Source organism: Nyctereutes procyonoides, unplaced genomic scaffold (assembly GCF_905146905.1).
Source record: "Nyctereutes procyonoides isolate TBG_1078 unplaced genomic scaffold, NYPRO_anot_genome, whole genome shotgun sequence".
Lineage (NCBI taxonomy): Eukaryota > Metazoa > Chordata > Mammalia > Carnivora > Canidae > Nyctereutes > Nyctereutes procyonoides.
In genome coordinates this window covers 44,155,093-44,174,649 of record NW_026575125.1, presented here as the reverse complement: position 1 = coordinate 44,174,649, position 19,557 = coordinate 44,155,093, and the positions used below count along the sequence as shown (strand labels likewise).

The following is a 19,557-nucleotide window of genomic DNA, read 5'->3' as shown; positions in this document are numbered from 1 at the left end:
TTGTCAATGGGATTGACTCCTTAATTTCTCTTTCTTCAGTCTCATTGTTAGTGTATAGAAATGCCATTGATCTCTGGGCATTGATTTTGTATCCTGCCACGCTACCAAATTGCTGTATGAGTTCTAGCAATCTTGGGGTGGAGGTTTTTGGGTTTTCTATGTAGAGTATCATGTCATCGGCGAAGAGGAAGAGTTTGACTTCTTCTTTGCCAATCTGAATGCCTTTAATGTCTTTTTGTTGTCTGATTGCTGAGGCTAGGACTTCCAATACTATGTTGAATAGCAGTGGTGAGAGTGGACATCCCTGTCTTGTTCCTGATCTTAGGGGAAAGGCTCCCAGTGCTTCCCCATTGAGAATGATATTTGCTGTGGGCTTTTTGTAGATGGCTTTTAAGATGTCGAGGAAAGTTCCCTCTATCCCTACACTCTGAAGAGTTTTGATCAGGAATGGATGCTGTATTTTGTCAAATGCTTTCTCTGCATCTAATGAGAGGATCATGTGGTTCTTGGTTTTTCTCTTGCTGATATGATGAATCACATTGATTGTTTTACGAGTGTTGAACCAGCCTTGTGTCCCGGGGATAAATCCTACTTGGTCATGGTGAATAATTTTCTTAATGTGTTGTTGGATCCTATTGGCTAGTATCTTGTTGAGAATTTTTGCATCTATGTTCATCAGGGATATTGGTCTGTAATTCTCCTTTTTGGTGGGGTCTTTCTCTGGTTTTGGAATTAAGGTGATGCTGGCCTCATAGAATGAATTTGGAAGTACTCCATCTCTTTCTATCTTTCCAAACAGCTTTAGTAGAATAGGTATGCCAATTTCAGGTTGTACTACAAAGCTGTGGTCATCAAGACAGTGTGGTACTGGCACAAAAACAGACACATAGATCAATGGAACAGAATAGACAACCCAGAAGTGGACCCTGAACTTTATGGTCAACTAATATTCGATAAAGGAGGAAAGACTATCCATTGGAAGAAAGACAGTGTCTTCAATAAATGGTGCTGGGTAAATTGGACATCCACATGCAGAAGAATGAAACTAGACCACTCTCTTGCACCATACACAAAGATAAACTCAAAATGGATGAAAGATCTAAATGTGAGACAAGATTCCATCAAAATCCTAGAGGAGAACACAGGCAACACCCTTTTTGAACTTGGCCACAGTAACTTCTTGCAAGATACATCCACGAAGGCAAAAGAAACAAAAGCAAAAATGAACTATTGGGACTTCATCAAGATAAAAAGCTTTTGCACAGCAAAGGATACAGTCCACAAAACTAAAAGACAACCTACAGAATGGGAGAAGATATTTGCAAATAACATATCAGATAAAGGGCTAGTTTCCAAAATCTATAAAGAACTTATTAAACTCAACACCAAAGAAACAAACAATCCAATCCTGAAATGGGCAAAAGACATGAAGAGAAATCTCACAGAGGAAGACATAGACATGGCCAACATGCATATGAGAAAATGCTCTGCATCACTTGCCATCAGGGAAATACAAATCAAAACCACAATGAGATACCACCTCACACCAGTGAGAAGGGTGAAAATTAACAAGGCAGGAAACAACAAATGTTGGAGAGGATGCAGAGAAAGGGAACATTCTTGCACTGTTGGTGGGAATGTGAACTGGTGCAGCCACTCTGGAAAACTGTGTGGAGGTTCCTCAAAGAGTTAAAAATAGATTTGCCCTACGACCCAGCAATTGCACTGCTGGGGATTTACCCCAGAGATTCAGATGCAATGAAATGCCAGGACACCTGCACCCCGATGTTTCTAGCAGCAATGTCCACAATAGCCAAACTGTGGAAGGAGCCTCGGTGTCCATCGAAAGATGAATGGATAAAAAATAAATTTATAAAAAATATAGAGATATATTTTATTTAGGTTTACACTGACAAAACCAAGAATGTGAATTCAAAGATGAAAGTAATGGTTATGTACAAATGAATACCTCAACCTTAGCAAGGAATGGACAACTCTCCTCCATTTTGGGATTTTGGGATACTCCTTCTCTGTCAATTTCTCTGGCTCACTTCCCCTGTGCCCCTCCTTAGTATTCCCACTACAGTGTGTACCCATTCATATCTCAGCGTCTATGTTTGTTTTTATTTGCTTCCAACATACGGTTGTGAAATATATGACTATGACTATGTTTCATTGATCTTTGAATATCCAGGGTAAAGAACACTTGTGTAAATACCGTGGGCAGAACTATTTGCTGTCATAATAAATATTTTATAGGCAACACAGATAGGAAAAATGCACACTTGTAATAAGGACTTGATATAGTGGATACTATTTTTGAGGTATAAATTCTATAACTTTTGAGATCAGCTTTCAAGCAAACTTTTTGTGTCCTGTGAGGCTTTCTAGGATAATCTCATTAACAAAAATATTTTTAGCAGCCCACCTCCTATCTAGCAAAGTACCCATAAAGCCTGACTTTAGCACAGTGTTTTTAATAGCACCTGAGTTATGCATGTCTTATAACTTTAAGCTTTACAAGATATACTCAAAACCCACGTATTTCTTAATATTTCCTATATATTGTATCATCTTTTACTCAACTCCATTTAAAGGAAATTTTATATCAGTAATGAAAATACAAAACATGCATTATATGCTATGGTAAACATTTAAAAAAATAATTCCATGAGAGACAGGGACCAAACCATGGCAGAGAAGGCTCAAAAGAGTAAAGATTCCTCCTGGAGCAGTTGTGTATGTAGAAAGTGAAACCTGGGGTGATATAACTACAGGACCTAGGACAGTGATTCACTCTAAAGCACAAATTATTGCAGAAGTCAGGCTAATAGTGGGGAAGTAACCTATTTGAAGAACAGGTGCTTATCATAAATGCTTACCTTGATAATATCACCCCTAATGCTGATGATCCAGACCTGAAACCTATGATCATTGGCACCAATAATGATTTTGAAGTTAGCTGTTATTCCCAAGCCATGAAAAATGGGAAATCATAATGTTATTGTATCAAAAGCATATGTGGAATGAAATGTAATACTGACAAGTGGTTGCATCACTGTGGCTTGTTGCAATCTGAATACATTTGAGGTCATCCCTGAGAATACAGTGATTGATGGTGCAGACTGAGCAACCACAGCCTGAGATAATACAGCTGGATTTCATGATGAAAATCTTGCCAAACTAAGACCACCTAAAGAAGACTATGAAAGGGAGCTCAACTCCAGTAACATGGAAGACAACAGTGAGATACCACCTATGGACTTGGTAATAAAATAACCCTAGAAAGTTAAACCAGTTAAATAAACACGTAGTGAGATAGTATCAGTTTATCAAGACTTCCAGTGGCTTTGGAAGAACATACTTGGGACTCACCACCTGGGCCCTAATTGCAAGCTTAACTGAACTACCTTTTGGTATTCTAATATAGCCTCTACACTATAATTCAGGGAAAGGAGGAACACTAAATGAGAGCACTAGAATTCCATTCCGCACATAGTAAATTTAGAGAAATTTCTTATTTATACATTAGTCTTGTATGAATTTACTTTGTATAGCTCAGCCCCCAAGTCAGTCAATTTAGTCTATGAGTCCTTAATATTCTGATAAAATAGTTTCTGACCCTTTAGAACAAAGAACAAATCAAAGCCCAGATGATGTATTGTGCAATCTTCACTCTGTGGGACTTCTCCATAGCAAGGCTATCAGCCTTCTCTTACTAACAATTTCTATCATACTGAGACTGAACCTAAACTTCATAACAGACATTCTAAGCAGTTAAGCTAAGTAGTAGGACAAACCCTGACATGCTGGTGACATAAAAAGTAGCAACTGGAAGGAAGAAGAAAGAAACCATTTTATCATAGCATCTTACTGCAATGTGGTGATAGCTCTTGGGGCAAGATGATAGATTTTCATTGGTTGAATAGTATCAAGTTTAGAAAGGGTACTTTACACTACTCTCTTATTAATGAACACACACTATAGTAATTATGCTGTGTAGAAAATTCCCCAAAATGTGGCAGCTTAATACTGTAAACATTTATTATATTACACAGTCTCTGCAGCTCAAATCTGGGAAAGGCTTAGCTGATAGTACTGGCTCAGTGTATCTCATGAGGGTTTTTTTTTGGTATTTTTTTATTGGAGTTCGATTTGCCAACATAGTGTAACACCCAGTGCTCATACCGTTAACTGACGCCCTCAGTGCCTGTCACCCAGTCACCCCATCCCTTCGCCCACCTCCATTTCCACCACCCCTTGTTCGTTTCCCAGAGTTAGGAGTCTCTCATGTTCTGTCACCCTCTCTGATATTTCCCACTCATTTTCTCTCCTTTCCCCTTTAATCCCCTTCACTATTTTTTATATTCCCCAAATGAATGAGACCATATAGTGTTTGTCCATCTCTGACTGACTTACTTCACTCAGCATAATACCCTCCAGTTCTATCCACATTGAAACAAATGGTGGGTATTCGTCGTTTCTAATGGCTGAGTAATATTCCATTGTATACATAGACTTCTTTATCCATTCATCTGCCATGGACACCGAGGCTACTTCCACAGCTTGGCTATTGTGGACATTGCTGCTATAAACATTGGGGTGCAGGTGTCTCGGTCATTCACTGCATCAGTATCTTTGGGGTAAATCCCCAGCAGTGCAATGCTGGGTTGTAAGGTAACTCTATTTGTAAATCTTTGAGGAACCTCCACACAGTTTACCTGAATGGCTGTATCAGTTCACTTTCCCACCACCAGTGCAAGAGGGTTCCCCTTTCTCCACATACTCTCCAACATTTGTGGTTTCCTGCCTTGTTAATTTTCCCTATTCTCACTGGTGTGAGGTGGTATCTCACTGTGGTTTTGATTTGTATTTCCCTGATGGCAAGGGATGCGGAGCATTTTCTCATGTGCTTCTTGGCTATGCCTAAGTCTTCCTCTGTGAAATTTCTGTTCCTGTCTTTTGCCCATTTCATGATTGGATTGTTTGTTTCTTTGCTGTTGAATTTAATAAGTTCTTTATAGATCTTGGATACTAGCCCTTTATCTGATACGTCATTTGTAAATATCTTCTCCATTTTGTAGGGATATCTTTTAGTTTTTTTGAATGTTTCTTTTACTGTGCAGAAGCTTTTATCTTGATGAAATCCCAATAATTCACTTTTGCTTTTGTTTCTCTTGCCTTCATGGATGTATCTTGCAAGAAGTTGCTGTGGCCAAGTTCAAAAAGGGTGTTACCTCTGTTCTCCTCTAGGATTTTGATGGAATCTTGTCTCACATGTAGATCTTTCATCCATTTTGAGTTTATCTTTGTGTATGGTGAAGGAGAGTGGTCTAGTTTCATTCTTCAGCATGTGGCTGTCCAATTTTCTCAGCACCATGTATTGAAGAGACTGGCCTTTTTCCAGTGGATAGTCTTTCCTGCTTTGTCAAATATTAGTTGAGGGAGCTGAGGGTCCACTTCTGGATTCTCTATCCTGTTCCATTGATCTATGTGTCTATTTCTGTGCCAGTACCACACTGTCTTGATGATCACAGCTTTGTAGTACAACCTGAAATCCGGCATTGTGATGCCCCCAACTCTGGTTTCCTTTTTCAATATTCCCCTGGCTATTCGGGGTCTTTTTTTTTTCAGGGTATTTTCTGATTCCATACAAATCTTAAGATGATTTGTTCCAACTCTCTGAAGAAAGTCTGTGGTATTTTGATAGGGATTGCACTGAATGTGTAAATTGCCCTGGGTAGCATTGATATTTTCACAGTATTAATTCTTCCCATCCATGAGCATGGAATATTTTTCCATCTCTTTGTGTCTTCCTCAATTTCTTTCAGAAGTGTTCTGTAGTTTTTAGGGTATAGGTCCTTTACCTTTTTGGTTAGGTGTATTCCTAGGTATCTTATGCTTTTGGGTGCAATTGTCAATGGGATTGACTCCTGAATTTCTCTTTCTTCAGTCTCATTGTTAGTGTATAGAAATGCCTCTGATTTCTGGGCATTGATTTTGTATCCTGCCACCCTGCCGAATTGCTTCATGAGTTCTAGCAATCTTGGGGTGGAGGCTTTGGGTTTTCTATGTACAGTATCATGTCATCTGCGACGGAGAGTTTGACTTCTTCTTTGCCCATTTGAACACCTTTTATTTCTTTTTGTTGCCTGATTGCTGAGGCTAGGACTTCTAGTCCTATGTTGAATAGCAGTGGTGAGAGGGGACATCCATGTCTTGTTCCTGATCTTAAGGGAAAGGCTCCCAGTGTTTCCCCATTGAGAATGGTATTTGCTGTGGTATTTTCCTAGATGGCTTTTAAGATGCTGAGGAATATTCCCCCTATCCCCTACACTCAGAACAGTTTTGATCAGGCATGGATGCTGTATTTTGTCAAATGCTTTCTCTGCATCTATTGAGAGGATCATATGGTTCTTGTTTTTTTCTTGCTGATATGATGAATCACATTGATTGTTTTATGAGTGTTGAACCAGCCTTGCATCCGGGGGATAGATCCCACTAGGCCATGGTGAATAATCTTCTTAATGTACTGTTGGATCCTATTGGCTAATATCTTGTTGAGAATTTTTGCATCCATGTTCATCAGGGATATTGGTGTATAATTCTCCTTTTTGGTGGGGTATTTGTCTGGTTTTGGAATTAAGATGATGCTGGCCTCATAGAACAAGTTTGGAAGTACTCCATCTCTTTCTCTCTTTTGGAACACCTTTAGTAGAATAGGTATTGTTTCTTCTTTAAACATTTGATAGATTCCCCTGTGAAGCCATCTGGCCCTGGACTTTTGCTTCTTGGGAGGTTTTTGATGACTGCTTCAATTTCCTCCCTGGTTATTGGCCTGTTCAGGTTTTCTATTTCTTCCTGTTCCAGTTTTGTTAATTTGTGATTTTCCAGAAATGTGTCCATCTCTTCTAGATTGCCTAATTTACTGGCGTACACCTGCTCATAATACATTTTTAAAATCGCTTGCATTTCCTTGGTATTGGTTGTGATGTCTGCTTTTATATTCGTGATTTTATTAATTAGAGTCTTTTCTCTTTTGTTTTTAATAAGGGTGGCTAGGGATTTATCTATCTTATTAATTCTTTCAAAGAACCAACTCCTGGTTTTGTTGATCTGTTCCACAGTTCTTCTGGTCTCTATTTCATTGACTTCCACTTGAATCTTTATTAACGCTCTTCTCCTGCTTTGTGTAGGTTTTATTTGCTCTTCTTTCTCCAGTTCCTTCAGGTGTAAGGTTAGCTTGTGTATTTTAGGTTTTTCCAAGTTTTTGAAGGATGCTTGTATTGCGATGTATTTCCCTCTTAGGACTGCTTTGCTGTATCCCAAAGATTTTGAACAGTTGTATCTTCATTTTCATTAGTTTTCATGAATCTTCTTAATTTTTCTCTAGATCCTGGTTGACCCATTCAACTTTGAATAGGATGCTCTTTAACCTCCACGTGTTTGAGTTTCTTCCAGAATTCTTCTTGTGATCGAGTTCTAGTTTCAAAGCATTGTGGTCTGAAAATATGCAGTGGACAATTCCATTCTTTTGGTATTGGTTGAGACCTGATTTGTGACCCAGCATGTGGTCTATTCTGGAGAAATTTCCATGTGCACTTGAGAAGAATGTGTATTCAATTGCATTTGGATGTAAAGTTCTGTAAATATCTGTGAAATCCATCTGGTCCAAGTTATCATTTAAAGCTCTTGTTTCCTTGGAGATTTTGTGCTTAGAAGATCTATCAAATGCTGAAAGCGCCATGTTCAAGTCTCCCAGTATAAGTGTATTATTATCTGAGTATCTCTTTACTTTGGTTATTAATTGTTATACTTGGCAGCTCCCACACTAGAGGCATACATATTCATGATTGTTAGGTCCTCTTGTTGAATAGACTCTTTAAGTATGATATAGTTTCTCAACTTATTTACCTGATATGAGGATGGTTACCCCAGCTTTCTCTTGAGAACATTTGAATGGTAAATGGTTCTTCAACCTTTCACTTCCAGGCTGGAGGTATCCTTAGGTCCCAATGAGTCTCCTATAGACAGCAAATAGATAGGTCTTGCTTTTTTATCCAGTCTGAAAACCTGCGTCTTTTGATGGGATCATTTAGCCCATTCACGTTCAGAGTTACTATTGAAAGATATGAATTTAGTGATGATGAAGTTGTAGTGGAGGGAGAATGTAGCCTACCTGAGGGGTTCTAGAGGGTGATCCTCTTGGCTCTGAGTATATTAAGTTCTGTATGTTAGAAGAAACTCAGTTCCAAATTTATATAAACTAGAAATACTTGTAGAAAGCCCCAACATTGATCACCAAAACATAAATGAGATATAAGAGGGAGGGAGGCAGAATGGGAATGAGGAATCTCACAGAATGAACCAGCACAGAATATACCACTTGGTTCTGGGTGCATACCTATCGTGTTTTAACTTCCACCATTGTAGAACAAAATGAGGCAGAGAAAACAAAACAAAACAACACAAAACAAACAAACAAGCAAAAAATATCTTGTATATCTCCCAAAACTAAGTTGAGTATGTTGAAGGGAATCTAGAAGTGGAAAATATATCTAGGACTTGGAATTATAGAAGTATATAAGTCAAAAAGGAAGAATCTTAAAAGTGAAGAGGTGGTAAAATATTGTAGTTAAGGTTGGAAAAGAGAAAAAAGGAAATTTATAGTCTTATATAAAAATGAGTTGTACTGGAAAAAGAAAAAAGTAGGAGGGGTACCCTCTGGTTTTATATACTGTAAATTCCTGGACTTCCCCTGGAACTTTCCAGCACTGCTTGGTCAATAACTTGCTTTTCCCCTGTCCTTCCAGCTGGTCTTCTGGGGGAGGGGCCTGCTGTGCTGATTCTCAGGTATGTGCACCTGAGGGAGCTGCCATGCCTCTTGCCAGGCTCAGTGGTAGCAGTTTACCCTGTGAGGCCTCTGTTCCCTGGTGGCCCCACCCCTCCCAGGCATAGGGGGATACAAGGAGTAATGACAACACTGGCGTCAGCCAGCTCTCCAGCTCTGGAGTCAGCTCCAGCAGTAACTACCACAGTCCCAGTCAACCCTGGCCTTGATGCTCCCCGACCGCGTGGGGGCGCTGATGTGCTCAGCTTGGGGGCACCTGGCGGGAAGGGAGTCCTCGCTGTCCTGTGCCCTCCCTACCTCCGCCTGTCCCTGGAGGAGCGCAGGATCCTGGGCTGTGTCTGCTTGGCGCCCTGGGATCTGTGGCCTGTGCTGCTGGAATCATGTTCCGGGCACGTCTCCGGAAGGCAGCAGGGCACAGACCCCTCCCTCCATCTGGAGCCGCCCGCCTAACCCACAGGCTTCTCACAGATGCCCCGCCGGGTGCGCACTCCAGCCCTTTACAGATATCCGCCCAGTTTGTGGCACTCTTTCCCGGGGTGCACTGCCCCTATTAGTGACTCCGGGAAACTGGAGGCTCCACTGTCCCTTCTGCGATTCTGCTCGATTTCCCTGCTAAGCGCCTTTCTGACTGGAAAGAATCCGGTGCAGAGTTTTTAAAGTTCTTGCTTCTCCGAGGTTGGGCTTTCCTGTCTGGGGGGCTTTTGCCCTCAGGCTTTAGCCTGGCTCCTTGTGGTGCACCTCCCCCACTTGATTCTTTTTTATTTTTTTTTCTGCCTTCCTACCTTGTTAGAAGCAAAACCCCTTCTCTCTTTGGCGTTCCAGCTGTTCTCTCTTTAAATCTCAGGTCAAATTCATAGGTTCTCAGGATGGTTTGAAAGTTATCTGGGTAATTTGGTGGGGCAGATGAGTTGAGGACCCGTACTCCTCCGCCATCTTGCCCCGCCCCTCATGAGGTTTTTCTCAAGAAGTCAGTCAGACCTACATCCATCTGAAGACTTGACTGGGACTCAATGGCCCACGTACAAGATGACCGTCTCACAGGGCTGTTGGCAGGAGGCCTTGTTCCATGTCTCCACTGGGCTATTGGGTATGACATGGCAGCTAGCTTCCCTCAGCTTCCTTCAGATCCAAGAGAGGAAGGACCTGCTCTCTAAAATTGTACACCATCACTCCTACTTCATTTTATTTCTTAGAAGCAAGTCACTAAGTCCATCTCATACTTAAAGTGGAGGGGTTTAAGGCCCACCTTTTAAAGGGAGGAGCATCCAAGAATTCATGTTCATATTCTAAAACCACTAGCACATACACACATATCCATTTATACCTTGGTTTCTCACAGGTGCCCTGTCAACATCTCCCCAGGGTCTCCATATTGGGGAAGATGGATTCAGGAAGGACTTTTCTTTATTAATGGGAATGGCACATGATATCATCAGAGGTCTTACAACCTATAAACTCTATCTTTTTAGAAATTTAGATTACATGTCCCTAAATATATATTTCATTAAGCACAGGTTTCATTTCTCTAGGATGAGTAACAATTATTGTTTTAAAGATTTATTTATCTATTCATGAGAGACACAGCGAGAGGCAGAGACATAGGCAGAGGGAGAAGCAGGCTCCCTGTGGGGAGCCTGATGTGGGACTCAATCCCAGAAATATGGGATCACGGCCTGAGCCAAAGGCAAATGCTCAACCACTAAGCCACCAAGGTGCCCTGCCTGAGTAAAAGTCATTATAAAAAAATTCAGAAGGATAAAAAATTTAATTCAAAAACTACAAAGGCTTAAATATTAAGAATGAAATATAAATAATAAACTTAATTGATTTCCCTTTTACTAAATACTGTGGAAATGCTTTGTTATTTAATTTCATAACTGTCATTTAGTTTTATTTTTTCAAAGATTATTTAATTTAGAAAGAGAGCGGGGAGAAGGGGTTGTTCAGAGGGCGAGGGAGAAAGAATCTTAAGCAGACTCTGTGCTAAGCATGGAGCCAGAGGTGGGGCTTGATCTCACCACCCTGAGATCACTGCCTAAGCCAAAATCAAGAGTCAGACACTTAACTGTGCCACCTAGGAGCTCCCATAACTCTCATTTTAAACTTTATGTATCACTCAATTCACCTCGGTTGCCACCTCTTGCCTAAGTGCAACTTTTAGAAAAAAGAAAAGAGAATATTTAGACAAGACAACAAGCTCTTTGAAATTAGACAGATTTGGGATTTAATTTTAATACCTGCCATCTACTGCTACCCAACATTGTAAACTATAAAAATCCCCACTACTCTTCATTATAGAGGAATAAATAAACACATAAAGCAACTAGTGCAGTGCCTAATAAAGAGCAAACTCAAAAACACCAGCTATAATTAATGTCATTGTTGTTCAATAAAAGAAAAGAGCATTGTTTTTAGATTTGAGCTTTAGACATTTGCCACACATTTTCTCAGAGGTCTACATTCCTTTTTTCTTATCAAAAACATTTAGTCCCAGAGAAATTAAGTGACTCGTTTTCTTGTGGATACTACTTTCTAATTTCCCACTTGAACCCCCAGCCTATATTTCCACTCTACCTCCAGTTATTACAAACTATTCCAAGTTCCCTGAACCCAGCAAGCTCTCTCTCACCTCCACATTCACTCTTCCTTCTCTACACACACATGTTGGATGATTCTCTATTTGTAATCAAGGTTTAATTTCTCCATCATTCCTAATATTATGAGTCCCCTTGTTCATTATCTATCTCTCCACACTAGAATGAAATATTGACAGGAGCAGGGAATCTGTTGTGTTCTCAGCTATATCTCCAAAATCTGAAAGACCTATAGTAAGTGATCCATAAATATTTGTTGAATTAATTACCTGACCCTTGAACCAGTCTAGGATACACAGTCTGGTACATACAGGGCTTCCACCTGAATTCTGGAAACATGGAAACTGGGCAGACTTTTCTTTCTGGGAAGGCCCATCATCCAAGGAGGCAATACAACTAAGGCTTCAGGCTTCTAGAGTCAGACCAGGATGGAACTCTACCTCTATCTCTTATAAGTGTATGACTTTGGGGATGCTTCTCTATTTTTGTCAGCCTTAATTTCCTCCTCTTGTTATGCTAATGAGATATTTGAAACTGCTCAACATTTTCATTCATTCAGTCAGTCAGTCAGTCAGTCACTCACTCAGAACATACTTATTGGATGTCTCCTATACTGAAAGGCACTGTTTTGGGTATCAAGGGTAAGTCATAAACAAGTTACATCTATCCGTTCACGGTCTAATGAATGAGCAGAAAAATAATTGTCTGTTTATAGCACAGTGGTATTAGGGCCACAAAAAGGAAAGTACTGGGATTTAGTAGCAGGGTTTGTTAGGAGAGGTTGATGTTCTTCATTTCATGTTGTTTGTCCCTAATATTGAAGTCCGTCAGTTAACAAGTCTTGAAGTCCGCTTCTGGAATCATTCTTCATGTTTCTATTCTCACAGGCTCTGCAATGCTTGAACTGGCCTTGACTTGACAAGACAAATATTGTAATCCTGAGGTTTTTCCCAGAGGTGGTAGATCTTACCTATAACCAGAACTATTTAATACTAAAAAAATAAAAAGATAAAAATAGTATACTTGTTTTCAAGTATACTTATAGATTCTTATTTTATTCTCTGGGTCATAATCTATTATTATTATTACATACTGTGATGCTCAAATTGTCTCATTTTAAAACATCACCTGTGTGCCAAGCACTATACTAAATGTTTTCTTTACTATGTTTAAACCTTGCCACATACCTATGAGAAAATATCCTATTTTTATGCCAATTCCACATATTGGGTAATGAGTTAAAGGAAATGTAGGAGATTGTCAAGTCATAGTGCCTATAGAAAATGATGCTTAAAAGCAAGATTCCATTCTAAACACCATTCTACACTATAAGAAACCAGGGCTTGGGAAAATGGCTGAGTCCAGGGCTGGAACAGCCAAGTACAAAAAGAGCCTGGAACATCTTGTTGCACCAAAAAAGGTTTCAAAGAAAAATGGGCACATATCAAAGGACATGGGAACAGAAATCAAGGGGCTTCCAGTGACCAAATCTGGGCAAATTCAAGCATCAAAATCAATCATGATGGTAGTGGCTTATTACACAGTGAATAAAATATACATTCATGAACCCATACTGAAACAAATTAAGACATGAATAGTTAATAAATGTGGGTGAGAGGAAAGCTCTTCTTTGCAGAAGAATCCTTAGTAGTAAATGGGGAAAAAATGATAAAGTTGGAAACATATAATTTTTCAAACATCATGTGTTAATGGATTCAGTAGAGAATCATTAATGGATGATAGAAGAGGATATTTCCATAGTCTCCAAGTATCTCCACACAAAATATTTAAGTGCACAAAAGGAAAACATTAATTTTACTTTGGAATAATCTGATGAATACAACCTTAACCAAGAGAACAAATATAGTATCACCAATGATGAAATAAATGGATATCATGTGCTAACTGATATAATGCAATGAGAAGGATATAGTATCACCTTCTGGTCTTCCTTGCAGAAATGCATAAGCTGAATCTAATCATGAAAACAGAAAATCAGGTAAACCCCAAATGAGGGACACTCTAGTAAATGGTTCATACTTCTCAAAACTGTAATGGTTATGCAAGACAGTAAGTTTGAGAACTTGCTCCGGATTGAAGAAAAAAAGTGAAATAATAACTAGATACATTACATTACATTACATTAGACTGGAGAGAAGAATGGACAAACTATAAAATTTATAAAATTTTCTATAAATGACATTTTTTCAAAATTTTATTTATATTCTAGTTAACATATAGTGTAGTATTAGTTTCAGGAGTAGAATTTAATGATTCATCACTTACATATGACACCATGTGCTTATCATAACAAGTGCCCTCCTTAATACTCATCACTCATTTAGCACATCCCACACTAACGTCTCTCCATCAACCCTCCAGTTGTTCTCTGTCACTAAGTCTCATGGTTTGCTTCTTTCTATCTTTTTTTCCTTCTCATATGTTCATCTGTATTGTTTCTTAAATTCCCTGATGTTTATAGCAGTATAATCAACAACAGTCGGACTATGGAAAGAGCCCAAAATGTCCACCGACTGATGAACCTATCTATCTATCTATCTATCTATCTATCTATCTATCTATCTATCTAATGGAATATTACTCAACTATCAAAAAGAATGAAATCTTGCCATTTGTAATGACATGGATGGAGCTACAGTGTATTGTGGTAAGAGAAATAGATCAGTCAGACAAAGACAAAGACCATACAATTTCACTCATATAAATCACTTTGTTAAGATAATTGGCCACATTTGAATAAGGTCTGTAAATGAGATATATAATAATATGGTATGAATGTTAATTTATTGATTTTGATGATTGTAGTGTGCTTACACAAAAGAATACCCTTGTTCTCATGAAGGTACTCTAAGGTATTTAGGGGGTAGAAGAACATATTTACAGCTTAGTTTCAAGTAGTTTGGAAACAATTTGTATGTATATGTATCGGTATACAGTGTGTTTAAGGAGAAGAAAAGGTAAGAGAGAAGACAAAGAGAGAGTCAGAGAGAGGGAAGGAGAGAAAATAAGAGAGCCAAAAATACACAAAATATTAACAACTGAAGTACTGGGGTCAAGTAAAACAGGAATTTTCTGTCCCTGGGTATACCCTTGAGGGTGTAGACGGCATATAAAGACACAATATTAGACACCATAACCAAAGGAATGAGTATAGGCAGAGAAGATAAAGGGACTAAGGGATTGAGTTCCAAGGCAGGTCAATGTCAAGAGGTCACAAGGAGAGGAAGAGAGCCAGCTAAAGGAGATTGAGGAGGTCAGAGAACAACCAGAAAAGTATTGTCCTGGAACCCAGGTGTATATATGTCAACTTGGCTTTGTTTCCCTAGCAAACCCTGAATAATATACCAGGAAAGAAAGTACTTCCAGAAGGAGTGAGTGGTCAACTCTGTCCAAAATTACTGATAAGTCAACTGAGGAGAGGACTGTGAGACAACCACTTGATTTAGAAATACTGATGAAAATGTTACCTTGACCAGAACAGTTTCACTTTAGTAGAAGGTGTGTAAGCTTGATTGGTATATGATTAAGACAGAAAAGGAGAGGAATTGGAGACAGCCAGTGTAGAAAACTCTCTCCCTGTGAGGTTTGATATCAGGGGAGGATACATGGTCTCACAGGTGGTAGAAGCAGTGAGGTTAAAAAAGGCTTTTTGCTTGTTTTGTTTTGGATTTTGTTTTGTTGTGTTTCAAATACGAAAACAACACCAGTTTGTATGCTGACAGGAATAATCTAACAGAGGGAGGGAAAGTGATGATGATCTTACAAATGCCCTGAGATCATGGATTTCTTTTTTGGTTTAGCCAGTCTAGGTGAGAATTCTCTGATAGCTGTGACAAAAAGAATTTTCACTAACCAAGTAAGCAATGTCTTGACATATCTACAACTTTGCTCTTTTATGCCTATTGAGCAGGTATGATTTTATTTATTTATTTTTAAAGATTTTATTTGAGAGAGAGAGAGGGAGAGAGAGAGAGAGAGAGAGAGAGAGAGAGAGAGAGAGGCAGAGGGAGAATCAGGCTCCTCCAGGGAGTCCGATCTGGGACTCAATCCCTGAACTCCAGGATCACACCCTGAGTAGAAAGCAGAGCTCATCCGCTGAGCCATCCAGGCATTGCTGAGCAGGTATAATTTTAAAAAGTGCTCTCATTCTGGCTCGGATAATAAATTTTACGTAGTTTGGATGATAAATTATATAGGCACATGAATTAGTTAGGAACATCAGTTCTGAAGCCATAGATTCCAAACCTGGGCCGGTCACTTACAAGCTGTCACAGTGGAAAGATTACCTAATTTCTGTATTCAAGTTCTTCATATAAAAATGGGGCTGTTAATGACACATATGTCATGGTATTGTGCTGACGAAATGAGGTAAAGCACCTACAGAGCTTACAAAAGAACTTGCCAAATATGGTAAATATTTCATAAATATTAGGTATTGTTAAATTTGCATGCAGCGTGATGCAAATTTCCCTTTTACAGTAAAGAATGTAAACTGCTTGCAGATCTGTTTTCCCTATCAACATATAAACTAAAACGTAATTAGTTAACATGTGACTAAAAGTGAGATCATTCACAGATGCATTTTATCATTGGGAAACATGGAAATAGAGTATTTAAGATACAAAGGAAATTTAAAAATAAATGTTAATCAATGGACTGTCAAGATGCTTGGTGTTATGTATAAATTTATGTGTCGACTTGACTGGGCCAAAGGGTGGCCAGATATTAGGTCAAACATTATTCTGAGTGTGTGTGTCTGTGAAGGTGTTTACGGGCAAGGCTAATATTTGCATAGGTAGACTGAGTAAAACAGACTGCCCTCTCCAGTGTAGGTGTCCTGTATCCAATCAGTTGAAAGCTACATGGAACAAAAAGGCTGACTTTCCCTCAAGCAGGAGGGAATCTATCCTGCCTGGCTGCTTCAGGTAGAACATTGTCTTTTCCTGCCTTTAGAGGTGGAGTGAAAGATCAAAACTTCTTGAGAACTGACCCCAGCAGCTGGTGGATTGCAACTTAAAGCATTGCCTCTCCTGGTTCTCAGGCCTTTTGACTTGGGCTGGAACTACACTAGAGTTTTCCTGCCCCTTACCTTGCTGGCATAGATGTTGGTCTTCCTAGCTCCCATACTCATGTGAGCCAGTTCAACACACACACACACACACTCTCTCTCTCTGTTTCTCTTTCTCTTTCTCTCTCTCTCTCTCTCTCTCTCTCTCTCTCTACACACACACACACACACACACACAAGCACACACGATGCTACTGATTCTGTTCATCTGGAAAACTCTGACTAATATACTTGGGAAGGCACAAGCCACTTGTTAAAAGTACAACTGCATGACAACATGATCTAAGTCCGTAAAGAGTGGGCATTGTGTTCATAGGACTCAGACAACCAGGGTCATAAAAAAAGGTTTACATAAATAATCAAATGATGGTTATTCGAGGTTGTGGTAGGTAGACTTCTAAAACTGGTCTCCTAACATTTCCCACCACAATCTCAGATACCATGAATAAGATGAATTATCTTGTGCATATTTGTGTTGTTACATGGCTAAAAGGATTTTACAGGTGTACTGAAAGTTACTAAACAATGACCTTAAATAGAGAGATTATACAAAAAAGCCTAATCTAATCACAGGAGCTCTTTAAAAGAAGACACCTTTCTCTGGCTAGCAGCAGAAGGGGAAGCAAGAGAGATTTGAAGCAGAAGAACTTGACACACCATTGCTTGTTTGAAGATGGAGAGAACCACAGGACGAGAACTACAGCCAGCCCCTCTAGAATCTGAGAGCAGCCCCAACAACATCCTGCCCCACAGGAGCTGAATTCCTCTAACCACCTGAATGAGCTTGGAAATAGCTTCCTTTCCAGAGCCTCCAGGTAAGATCCCAGCCCAGTTGACACCTTGATTTCAGCCCTGTGAGACCCCAAGCAGAGAACTCACTAGATCCATGCCACACAACTGACCCATAGAAACTGTGAAATAATAAATTAGTGGTTAAGATGCTAAATTTGTCACAATTTGTTGTGCAGCCACAGAAAAACTGATATCAGGTATTTAAGTTATTGCTGCATTGAACCTGTTGTGGTTAAGGTAATTCTCTGTATTATCCAACTTAATGGAGAGAATGGGACATAATTTCTGTCCCAGCCATAACCACATGTAGCTCTAAGGTGCAAATTAAAATAAGCACAGCCAAAGTCACAGTGCAGAGAATTCTAACTCTTGTGTAGTGAAGATTAGTTGTAATATAGAGGCAAGAATGGATAGCTTGAAGTATGACAGTAACAATAAGGATATATCCCAGTAAGATGCATGCCATACTTAGTGTGAAGGAGTTCCATGCTGGAGCTGCCCACTCAGTCTCTGCCCTTTAGATAAGGCAGAATGTTCAGTTCCAAGGATATCTTATGGGGCAACAACAGACATGCACAGCCAGGGGAATTGTAGATAAGGGCTCTGAATTAAACTTAAATAAATTATTATGAAAAAGGGTCCTGGGGGCACTTGGGGGGCACAGTTGTTAAGCAGCTGACTCTTGGTTTCAGCTCAGGTCATGAACTCAGGGTCCAGGGATTGAGCCCTGTGATGAGCACCATGATCAATGAGGAGTCTGCTTTAGGACTCTCTCTCTCTCCCTCTGCTCCTCCCCCATCCTCCTCCTCCTCTTTCTCCTCCTCCCCTTCCCCCTCCTCCTCCTCCTCCTCCTTTTTCTTCTTCTTCTTCTTCTTCTTCTTCTTCTTCTTCTTCTTCTTCTTCTACCTCTCTCTCTCTCTCTCTCTCTCTCTCTCTCTCTCTCTCTCTCCCCAATTGATCAGTCTTTAAGAAGTAAAAGGGTCTGATGTCATAGACATTCTTTGAGGCTTGAGAGTCAGACAGACTGGCTCCAATACTCTGTGAGCCTAGTTGAGTTCCAGAATTCTAATTTAATGTGTGTGTGTGTGTGAGAGAGAGAGAGTGTAAAACACTTCCCTGATAAAGAATTTTGACAAATATTTACGGACCACTGGGGTTAAGATCCGCCTGTATGATTTTCTGTACTAAGATAGCTGGATCAGCTTGAATGATCCCTCTAATCCCAGAGCCTACCAAAGTGTGTGGTACATATGGATTATCTGACTTTCATCCCATTCCCTACATTCAATAGCTTCCAGTACCAGTGTATTGCTGACCTCCTGACTTCATAATCAGTGCTGGCCTTTCTAATAATTTTTCAGTTTCTGAAATGTCCTCACAGTGGGAGAAGTTTTGAAATTCTCCTAGGCTTTTCAAATGCAAAGTGATCGATACACAGTATTCACACCTGTAAAGAAGTTTAACCGGACAAATAAATTAATAAATATAAGGTTGGTGATGTGATTATTATTTGGTGAAAATTACAAACTTTCAAGAACATGGGATCACGTTGGTGAGTCCCCAAAGAGTGGAATTTTGAGGTACAGACATACGTGTTCATAGTCACGAGGACTCAGTTCTCCTGATCTGACTCCTGCTCCTATTGCGCTATTCTTTCTCAGTCCAATTCTTTGTCTCTTCTTCCTCTTTTCCTCTCGTGCACTGCAAGTGTACCCTATGGAGACCTCTAATTCACAAATTACATTCCGTTTTTTTTTTGTTTGAAAAACAAAAGTACAGGGAAACCTGTGAGTTACTTAAGTGCTGGGACCATGTTTTGTTTGTTTTTTGCATATCCTGTATGAAGCAGACTACATGAAACGTGGTTTGTTGAATCCATCTATTTCATACAGAAACACTGACAACAAAAATGCCCACTTCCAATCTGCAGGTAGTACGGCCGATATTTTTCATAGCAGTGCTGTATGTGTGGCTTTTCAGTCTCAGGTGCCATGCAAGCCCTTCTAGAAGATAGAAGCCCCTCTAGAAGAGGTGTTGGAGGAATGAAAATCTGGTCTGTTTGTCCATGTGCCTCTATATAGCACATAGCATGCTTTTCAGCAGCACACAATATGCCTTACAGTAACAACGCCAGGGGCCTTAGTCATGTATATGCCTTTTCATATCTGCCACTCCTGACTATAACGTCATAAACTCAGTATCTCATGTAAAGGAAAAGTATTATTTGCAAG

At 39.6% G+C, this 19,557-nt stretch overlaps 1 pseudogene; it reads left to right on the top strand.

The window, feature by feature from the left end:
- LOC129517915 (dynactin subunit 6-like) overlaps positions 1-19,557 on the top strand; it is a 38,374-nt pseudogene that overhangs the window by 10,170 nt on the left and 8,647 nt on the right.